This window comes from Bos mutus, chromosome 15 (genome assembly GCF_027580195.1).
Source record: "Bos mutus isolate GX-2022 chromosome 15, NWIPB_WYAK_1.1, whole genome shotgun sequence".
Lineage (NCBI taxonomy): Eukaryota > Metazoa > Chordata > Mammalia > Artiodactyla > Bovidae > Bos > Bos mutus.
The window spans coordinates 79,711,244-79,720,358 of NC_091631.1; positions in this window are offsets into that span (position 1 = coordinate 79,711,244).

The following is a 9,115-nucleotide window of genomic DNA, read 5'->3' on the forward strand; positions in this document are numbered from 1 at the left end:
GAGAAGGCCCGAATCACGCAGATCAGCAGACAATAATCATGGAGCTGAGCAGGCAGGAATCACGCAGCTCAGCAGGCAATAATCAAGGAGCTGAGCAGGCAGGAATCATGAAGCTCAACAGTCGATAGTAATGGAGCTGAGAAGAACGTAATTACGTGGCTAAGCAGACTCTTATCACGTGACTCAGCAGCCTCTAAACCAGTGACTGAGCAAATACTAATCAGGCGTCTCAGCAGGCAGGAATAACACAGCTGAGAAGGGATTAATCACACAGCTGAGCAGGCACTAATCACGCAGCTGAGCAGGGGCTAATCAAGCAGCTGAGCAGGCCCCTAATCCCGTGACTCAGCAGGCCCTGATCATGTGACTGAGCAGGTCCTGATCACGTGTCTGAGCATGCACTGATAACGTGACTGAGCAGGCACTGATCACGTGGCTATCATGCACTGATCACGTGACTGAGAGGCGCTGATCACGTGACCGAGAGGCGCTGATCACGTGACTGAGAAGCTGATCACGTGACTGAGAGGCGCTGATCACGTGGCTATCATGCACTGATCATGTGCCTTGGCAGGCAATAATCAAAGAGCTGAGCAGGCACTAATCACTTGGCTAAGCAGGCCTTAGTCACGGAGAGGAACAGGAAATAGTAATGGAGCTGAGCAGACTGTAATGAAGTGGCTAAGCAGGCTCTAAACCCATGACTCAGAAGGCTCTAAACTCGTGACTGAGCAGACATGAATCACGCCACTCAGCAGGCAATAATCAAGGAGCTGAGCAGGCAGGAATCACGCAGCTCAGCTGGCACTAATCAAGGAGCTGAGCAGGCACAATTCACACAGTTCAGGAGGCAATAATGAAGGAGCTCAGCAGGCACAAATCACGCAGCTGAGCAAGGACTAATCACACAACTGATCAGGCACTAATCACGCAGCTCAGCAGGCAATGATCATGGAGCTGAGTAGACTGTAATGAAGTGGCTAAGCAGACTCTAATCACGTGACTCAGCAGGCTATAAACCCGGGACTGAGCAGACAGGAATCACGCAGCTCAGCAGGCAATAATCAAGGAGCTGAGGAGGCCTGAATCATGCAGCTCAGCAGGCAATAATCATGGAGCTGATTAGGCCCGAATCACACAGATCAGCTTGCAATAATCAAGGAGCTGAGCAGTCACAAATCACGCAGCTCAGCGGGCAATCATCATGGAACTGAGCAGGCCCAAATCACGCAGATCAGCAGACAATAATCAAGGATTTGAGCAGGCACAAATCACGCAGCTCAGGAAGCAATAATCAAGGAGCTCAGCAGGCACGAATAATGCAGCAGAGCAGGGACTAATCACACTGCTGAGTAGACACTATTCACGCAGGTCAGCAGGCAATAATCATGGAGCTGAGCAGGCACGAATCATGCTGCTCAGCAGGCAATAATCATGGAGCTGAGCAGGCCCGAATCACGCAGCTCAGCAGGCAATAACCAAGGAGCGGAGCAGGCAGAAATCACGCAGCTCAGCAGGCAGAAATCAAGGAGCTGAGCAGGCAGGTATCACGCAGCTCAATGGGCAATAAGGAAAGAGCTAAGCAGGCACGAATCACGCAGCACAGCAGGCAAAATTAAGGAGCCTGGCTTGTCCGAATCACTCAGCAGAGCAGGGACTAATCAAACAGCTGAGCAGGCACTAATCATGCACCTGAGCAGGGACTAATCAAGCAGCTGAGCAGGCGCTAAACCCGTGACTCAGCAGGCCCTGATCACGTTGCTGTACATGCACTGAACACGTGACTGAGCATGCACTGATCACGTGGCTATCATGCACTGATCACGTGCCTCAGCAGGCAATAATCAAAGAGCTGAGCAGGCACTAATCACTTGGCTAAGCAGGCACTAATCACGGAGAGAAGCAGGAAAGAGTCATGGAGCTGAGCAGACTGAAATGAAGTGGCTAAGCAGACTCTAAACACGTGACTCAGAAGGCTCTAAACCCGTGACTGAGCAGACATGAATCACGCAGCTCAGGGGGCAATAATCAAGGAGCTGAGCAGGCACGAATCACGCAGTTCTGCTGGCAATAATCAAGGAGCTGAGCAGGCAGGAATCACGCAGCTCAGCTGGCAATAATCAAGGAGCTGAGCAGGCAGGAATCACGCAGCTCAGCTGGCAATTATCAAGCAGCTGAGCAGGCAGGAATCACTCAGCTCAGCTGGCAATTATCAAGCATCTGAGTGGGCAGGAATCACACAACTCAGCTGGCAATTATCAAGCAGATGAGCAGGTGCTAATCCTGTAACTCAGCAGGCCCTGATCATGTGACTGAACAGGCACTGATCACGTGGCTGATCATGCACTGATCACGAGACAGAGCATGCACTGATCACGTGGCTATCATGCAGTGATCAGGTGACTGAGAGGTGCTGATCATGCGCTGATCACATGGCCATCATGCACTGATCATGTGCCTCAGCAGTCAGTAATCAAAGAACTGAGCAAGTACAAAACACGCAATCAGCAGGCAATAATCATGTAGCTCAGCAGGGATGAATCGAGCAGTTCAGCTGGCAATTATCAACCAGCTGAGAAGGCCCGAATCACGCAGATCAGCAGACAATAATCATGGAGCTGAGCAGGCCTGAATCACGCAGCTCAGTCAGCAATAATCAAGGAGCTGAGCAGGCACAAATCACGCAGCTAAGGAAGCAATAATCAAGGAGCTCAGCAGGCACGAATAATGCAGCTGAGCAGGGACTAATCACACCGCTGAGTATGCACTATTCACGCAGGTCAGCAGGCAATAATCATGGAGCTGAGCAGGCCCTATCAAGCAGCTGAGCAGGCGCTAAACCCGTGACTCAGCAGGCCCTGATCACGTGACTGAGCAGGCCCTGATCACGTTGCTGGGCATGCACTGAACACGTGACTGAGCATGCACTGATCACGTGGCTATCATACACTGTTCACGTGACTGAGAGGTGCTGATCACGAGACTGAGCAGGCACTGTTCACGTGGCTATCATGCACTGATGACATGACTGAGAGGTGCTGATCACGTGGCTATCATGCACTGATCACGTGCCTCAGCAGGCAATAATCAAAGAGCTGAGCAGGCACTAATCACTTGGATAAGCAGGCACTAATCACGGAGAGGAGCAGGAAAGAGTCATGGAGCTGAGCAGACTGAAATGAAGTGGCTAAGCAGACTCTAAACACGTGACTCAGAAGGCTCTAAACTCGTGACTGAGCAGACATGAATCACGCAGCTCAGCTGGCAATAATCATGGAGCTGAGCAGGCACGAATCAAGCACCTCAGCAGGCAATAATCATGGAGCTGAGCAGTCAGGAATCACTCAGCTCAGCAAGCAGTAATCAAGGAGCTGAGCAGGCAAGAATCACTCAGCTCAGCAGGCAATAATCAAGGAGCTGAGCAGGCAGGAATCACGCAGCTCAGCAGGCAATAATCATGGAGCTGAGCAGGCAGGAATCACGCAGCTCAGCAGGCAATAATCATGGAGCTGAGCAGGCAGGAATCACGCATCTCAGCAGGCAATAATCAAGGAGCGGAGCAAGCAGGAATCACGCAGCTCAGCAGGCAATAATCAAGAAGCTGAGCAGGCAGGAATCACGCAGCTAAGCAGGCAATAATCAAGGAGATGAGCAGACTGTAATGAAGTGGCTAAGCAAACTAAACACGTGACTCAGCAGGCTCTAAACGCCTGACGGATCAAAACGAGTCACGCAGATCAGAAGGCAATACTAAAGGAGTTGAGCAGGCACAAAACACGCAGCTCAGGAGGAAATAATGAAGGACATGAGCAGGAAGGAATCACGCAGCTCAGCTGTCAATAATAAAGGAGCTGAGCAAGCAGGAAGCACGCAGCTTAGCAGGCAATAATCAAGGAGCTGAGCAGGCAGGAATCACACAGCTCAGCAGGCAATAATCATGGAGCTGAGCAGGCAGGAATCACGAAGCTCAGCGGGCAATAATAATGGAGTTGAGCAGGCAGGAATCACTCAGCTCAGGCGGCAATAATCATTGAGCTGAGCAGGCAGGAATCTCAAAGCTCAGCAGGCAATAATCATGGAGCTGAGTAGGAACAAATCACGCAGCTCAGCAGGCAAAAAGCATGGAGCTGAGCAGACTGGAATGAAGTGCCTAAGCAGACTCTAATCACGTGACTCAGCAGGCTCTAAACCCGTGACTGAGCAGACACGAATCACGCAGCTCAGCTGGCAATAATCAAGGAGCTGAGCAGGGGCTAATCCGGTAACTCAGCAGGCCCTGATTACGTGACTGAGCAGGCAGTGATTACGTGGCTGATCATGCACTGATCAAGTGGCTGATCATGCACTGATCATGTGACTGAGAGGCGAAGATCACGTGACTGAGCAGGCACTGATCACGTGACTGAGTGATGCAGATCACGTGACTGTGCAGGCACTGATCAGGTGGCTGATCATGCACTGATCACGTGACTGAGCAGGCACTGATCACGTGACTGAGAGGCGCAGATCACATGACTGCGTAGGCATTGATCACGTAGATGATCATGCTCTGATCAAGTGACTGAGTATGCACTGATCACGTGGCTATCATGCAGTGATCACCTGACAGAGAGGCGCAGATAACATGACTGTGTAGGTACTGATCATGTGGCTGATCATGCACTGATCACGTGACTGATCATGCGCTGATCACGTGGCTATCATGCACTGATCATGTGCCTCAGCAGGCAATAATCAAAGAGCTGAGAAGGCACGAATCACACAATCAAAAGGCAATAATCATGGACCTCAGCAAGGAAGAATCACGCAGCTCAGGTGGCAATTATCAAGTAGTTGAGCAGGCAGGAATCACGCAACTCAGCTGACAATTATAAAGCAGCTGAGCACGCAGAAATCACGGAGCTCAGCTGGCAATTATCAAGCAGCTGAGCAGGCAGGAATCTCGCAGCTCAGCAGGCACTAATTAAGGAGTGGAGCAGGCAGGAATCACGCAGCTCAGAGGGCAATTATCAAGGAGATTAGCAAGCGCTAATCCCGTAACTCAGCAGGCCCTGATCACGTGATTGAGCAGGCACTGATCACCTGGCTATCATGCACTGATTACGTGACTGAGAGGCACAGATCACGTGGCTGATCATGCACTGATCACATGGCTGATAATGCACTGATCACGTGACTGAGCAGGCACTGATCCCGTGACTGAGAGGCACAGATCACGTGAATGTGCAGGCAATGATCACGTGGCTGATCATGCACTAATCCCGTTATTGAGAGGCCCTGATCACGTGGCTAGCATGCACTGATCATGTGCCTCAGCAGGCAATAATCAAAGAGCTGAGCAGGCACTAATCACTTGGCTAAGCAGGCACTAATCACAGAGAGGAGCAGGAAAGAGTCATGGAGCTGAGCAGACTGAAATGAAGTGGCTAAGCAGACTCTAAACACGTGACTCAGCAGGCTCTAAACCCTTGACTGAGCAGACACGAATCACGCAGCTCAGCTGGCAATAATCAAGGAGCTGAGCAGGCACGAATCACGCAGCTAAGCAGGCAAAAATCAAGGAGATGAGCAGACTGTAATGAAGTGGCTAAGCAGACTCTAAACACGTGACTCAGTAGGCTCTAAATGCCTGATTGATCAAAAGGAGTCACGCAGATCAGAAGGCAATACTAAAGGAGTTGAGCAGGCACAAAACACGCAGCTCAGGAGGAAATAATGAAGGACATGAGCAGGAAGGAATCACGCAGCTCAGCTGTCAATAATAAAGGAACTGAGCAAGCAGGAAGCACGCAGCTTAGCAGGCAATAATCAAGGAGCTGAGCAGGCAGGAATCATTCAGCTCTGGGCAAGGCGTCAGCTGAGCAGGCAGGAATCACTCAGCTGAGCAGGCGGGCATTAATAATGGAGTTGAGCAGGCAGGAATCACGCAGCTCAGCGGATATTCTCTGAGCATCTCCCCCAGGAACCAGCAGCTCAGCAGGCTTTATTGCATTGTGCTCTCAGGCAGCTCAGATGGCACTCATGGAGCTGAGCCCCACCAATCACCAGCTCAGCTGGCTCTAATCAGTTAACTCAGCAATCCAGTAAACCTGGGACTGAGCTGGGCAGGTCTCCATCACGTGGCAGCCCAGCTTCCTAATTATCCTGTGGATGCTCAAGACTGAAATCACTGAGGCTCAGCTGGCAATTATGAAGCAGCTCTGAGACTGAGGGGATGTACCACTCAGCTGGTGCAAACTTCTTATCTTGAAGTTTGATTGGTGAGCAGGTAAAGGAAGCACGCAGTCTCAGCTGGCAATTATTAAGCAGATGAGAAACGCTCTTCCTGTAACTCAGCAGGCATAATAAACACGTGACTCTCCAGGCCCTGGATCAGCGCTGGCCATCATGCACTGAACAGGGACCTCAGCAGGCAATAATCAAAGAGCTGAGCAGACACGAACCACGAAATCAGCAGGTAATAAGCATGGAGCTGAGCAGTGACGAATCACGCTGCTCAGCTGGCAATAATCAAGCAGGTGAGCAGGCAGGAATCACGCAGCTCAGCTGGCAATTATCAAGCAGATGTGCGGCAGGAATCACACAGCTGAGCAGGTAACGTGACTCTGCAGTAGATGATCACGTGGCTGATCAAGTACTGATCACGTGCTCAGCTGGTTGATTATCAAGGCAGCTGAGCGTGGCATCGGGCACTGAGCTCAGCAGCTCATTATCACTGATCAGCTGAACCGGCAGAAATCAGGTAGCTGAGCTGGCAATGATCAGCTGGGACTGAGCAGGCTGATCCGTGGCTGATCAAGCAGCTGAGCCACCTGATCCAGTAAATCAAGCACTGATCACGTGGCTGATCAAGTACAGATCACGTGACTGAGCATGCCTGATCACCGTGACTGTGCATGCCCTGATCACGTGGCTGATCAGGCACTGATCACGTGGCTCATCATGCACTGATCACGTGTTTATCAGGCAGTGATCAGTGACTGAGAGGCGCTGATCATGGGACTGTGCACGATGATCCCGTGGCTGATCAGGAACTGACCACCTGATCATGCAGTGATCGTGGCTGATCGTTCACTGATCACGTGTTTATCATAACGGTGATCACGTGACTGAGGCGCTGCTGATCACGTGACTGTGCAGTCAGTGATCACGTGCTGATCGTGCACTGAGCTCGTGACTGAGCATGCACTGACCATGTGCCTCAGCGGTGGCATTCCACTCTGGACAAAGGTCATGAGGAAGGAGGCTCGGCTGGCAAATTTCGGGACCGAGCCTCAGGAGTCCACCGGATATTCTCGAGCATCTCCCCCAAAATAACCAGAGTCTGCCTACTTTGTTGCTTTGTGCTCTCACCTCTGATTTCACTGGGGGCTGTCCCCACCACCATCTCGCTCTCTCTGTCAAAGAGTTAACTTACAGCTCCAATTCATAAAGTTCCTTGTCATTCTTCCCTGTAACTTCCACGCAGTCTCCATCTGCTTGGGAATTATCACCTTCCTAAATGCCTGGGCTGCTAAGACCCACTCGAGAAGGTGTCTAGGGTCAGGCACCTTCCGCTCTTGACTGGTGCCACGTGGGCTCGTAAGTGGTGCAAACTTCTTGTCTTGAAGTTTGATTGGTCTCTTTGCGTAAACCAAGCTACTCAGTCTCTTTTCTCCGCGAATTTTCCTGAGAGCTATCCTCATACTATTCTTCTTGATATCTCTGATGAGCATATAAATAGTCGAGGCCATCTCTTTTGGAATACCCTGGATCAGCTGGGGGCTGGTCACCCGGCAGGTGGCGCCTGAACAGGGACCTCAGGAGGCAATACTCAAAGAGCTGAGCAGACCACGAACCACGCAATCAGCAGGCTATAAGCATGGAGCTGAGCAGTGACGATTCATGCTGCTCTGCTGGCAATAATCAAGCAGGTGACCAGGCAGGAATCACGCAGCTCAGCGGGCAATTGCCAAGCAGATGTGCGACAGGAATCACGCAGCTCAGCAGGCCTGATCACGTGACTCTGCAGGCACTGATCACGTGGCTGATCAAGTACAGATCACGTGACTGAGCATGCACTGATCAGGTGACTGCGCATGCACTGATGACGTGGCTGATCGGGCACTGATCACGTGGCTCATCATGCACTGATCACGTGTTTATCAGGCAGTGATCAGTGACTGACAGGCGCTGATCATGGGACTGTGCACGCACTGATCCCGTGGCTGATCAGGAACTGACCACCTGACTGGGCATGCAGTGATCACGTGGCTGATCAAGTACAGATCACGTGACTGAGCATGCACTGATCAGGTGACTGGGCATGCCCTGATGACGTGGCTGATCGGGCACTGATCACGTGGCTCATCATGCACTGATCACGTGTTTATCAGGCAGTGATCAGTGACTGACAGGCGCTGATCATGGGACTGTGCACGCACTGATCCTGTGGCTCATCAGGAACTGACCACCTGACTGGGCATGCAGTGATCACGTGGCTGATCGTTCACTGATCACGTGTTTATCATACGGTGATCACGTGACTGAGAGGCGCTGATCACGTGACTGTGCAGTCAGTGATCACGTGGCTGATCGTGCACTGATATCGTGACTGAGCATGCACTGACCATGTGCCCGGAGCCGGTGAGGCATTCCACTCTGGACAAAGGTCATGAGGAAGGAGGCTCGGCATACGCAAATGCGGGACCGAGCCTCAGGAGTCCACCCGGATATTCTCGAGCATCTCCCCCCCAAAATAACCAGAGTCGGCCTACTTTATTGCTTTGTGCTCTCACCTCTGATTTCACTGGGGGCTGTCCCCCACCACCATCTCGCTCTCTCTGTCAAAGAGTTAACTTACAGCTCCAATTCATAAAGTTCCCTGTCATTCTTCCCTGCAACTTCCAGCCGAGTCTCCATCTGGAGCGAGGAACCCCACCTTCCTAATTATGCCTGGGCTGCTAAGACCCACTCGAGAAGGTGTCTAGGGTGAGGCACCTTCCGCTCTTCGAGAGGGGCGCCTGCGGCCTCGTAAGTGGTGCAAACTTCTTGTCTTGAAGTTTGATTGGTCTCCCGCGTAAACCAAGCTACTCAGTCTCTTTTCTCCACCGAATTTTCCTACTGAGCTATCCTC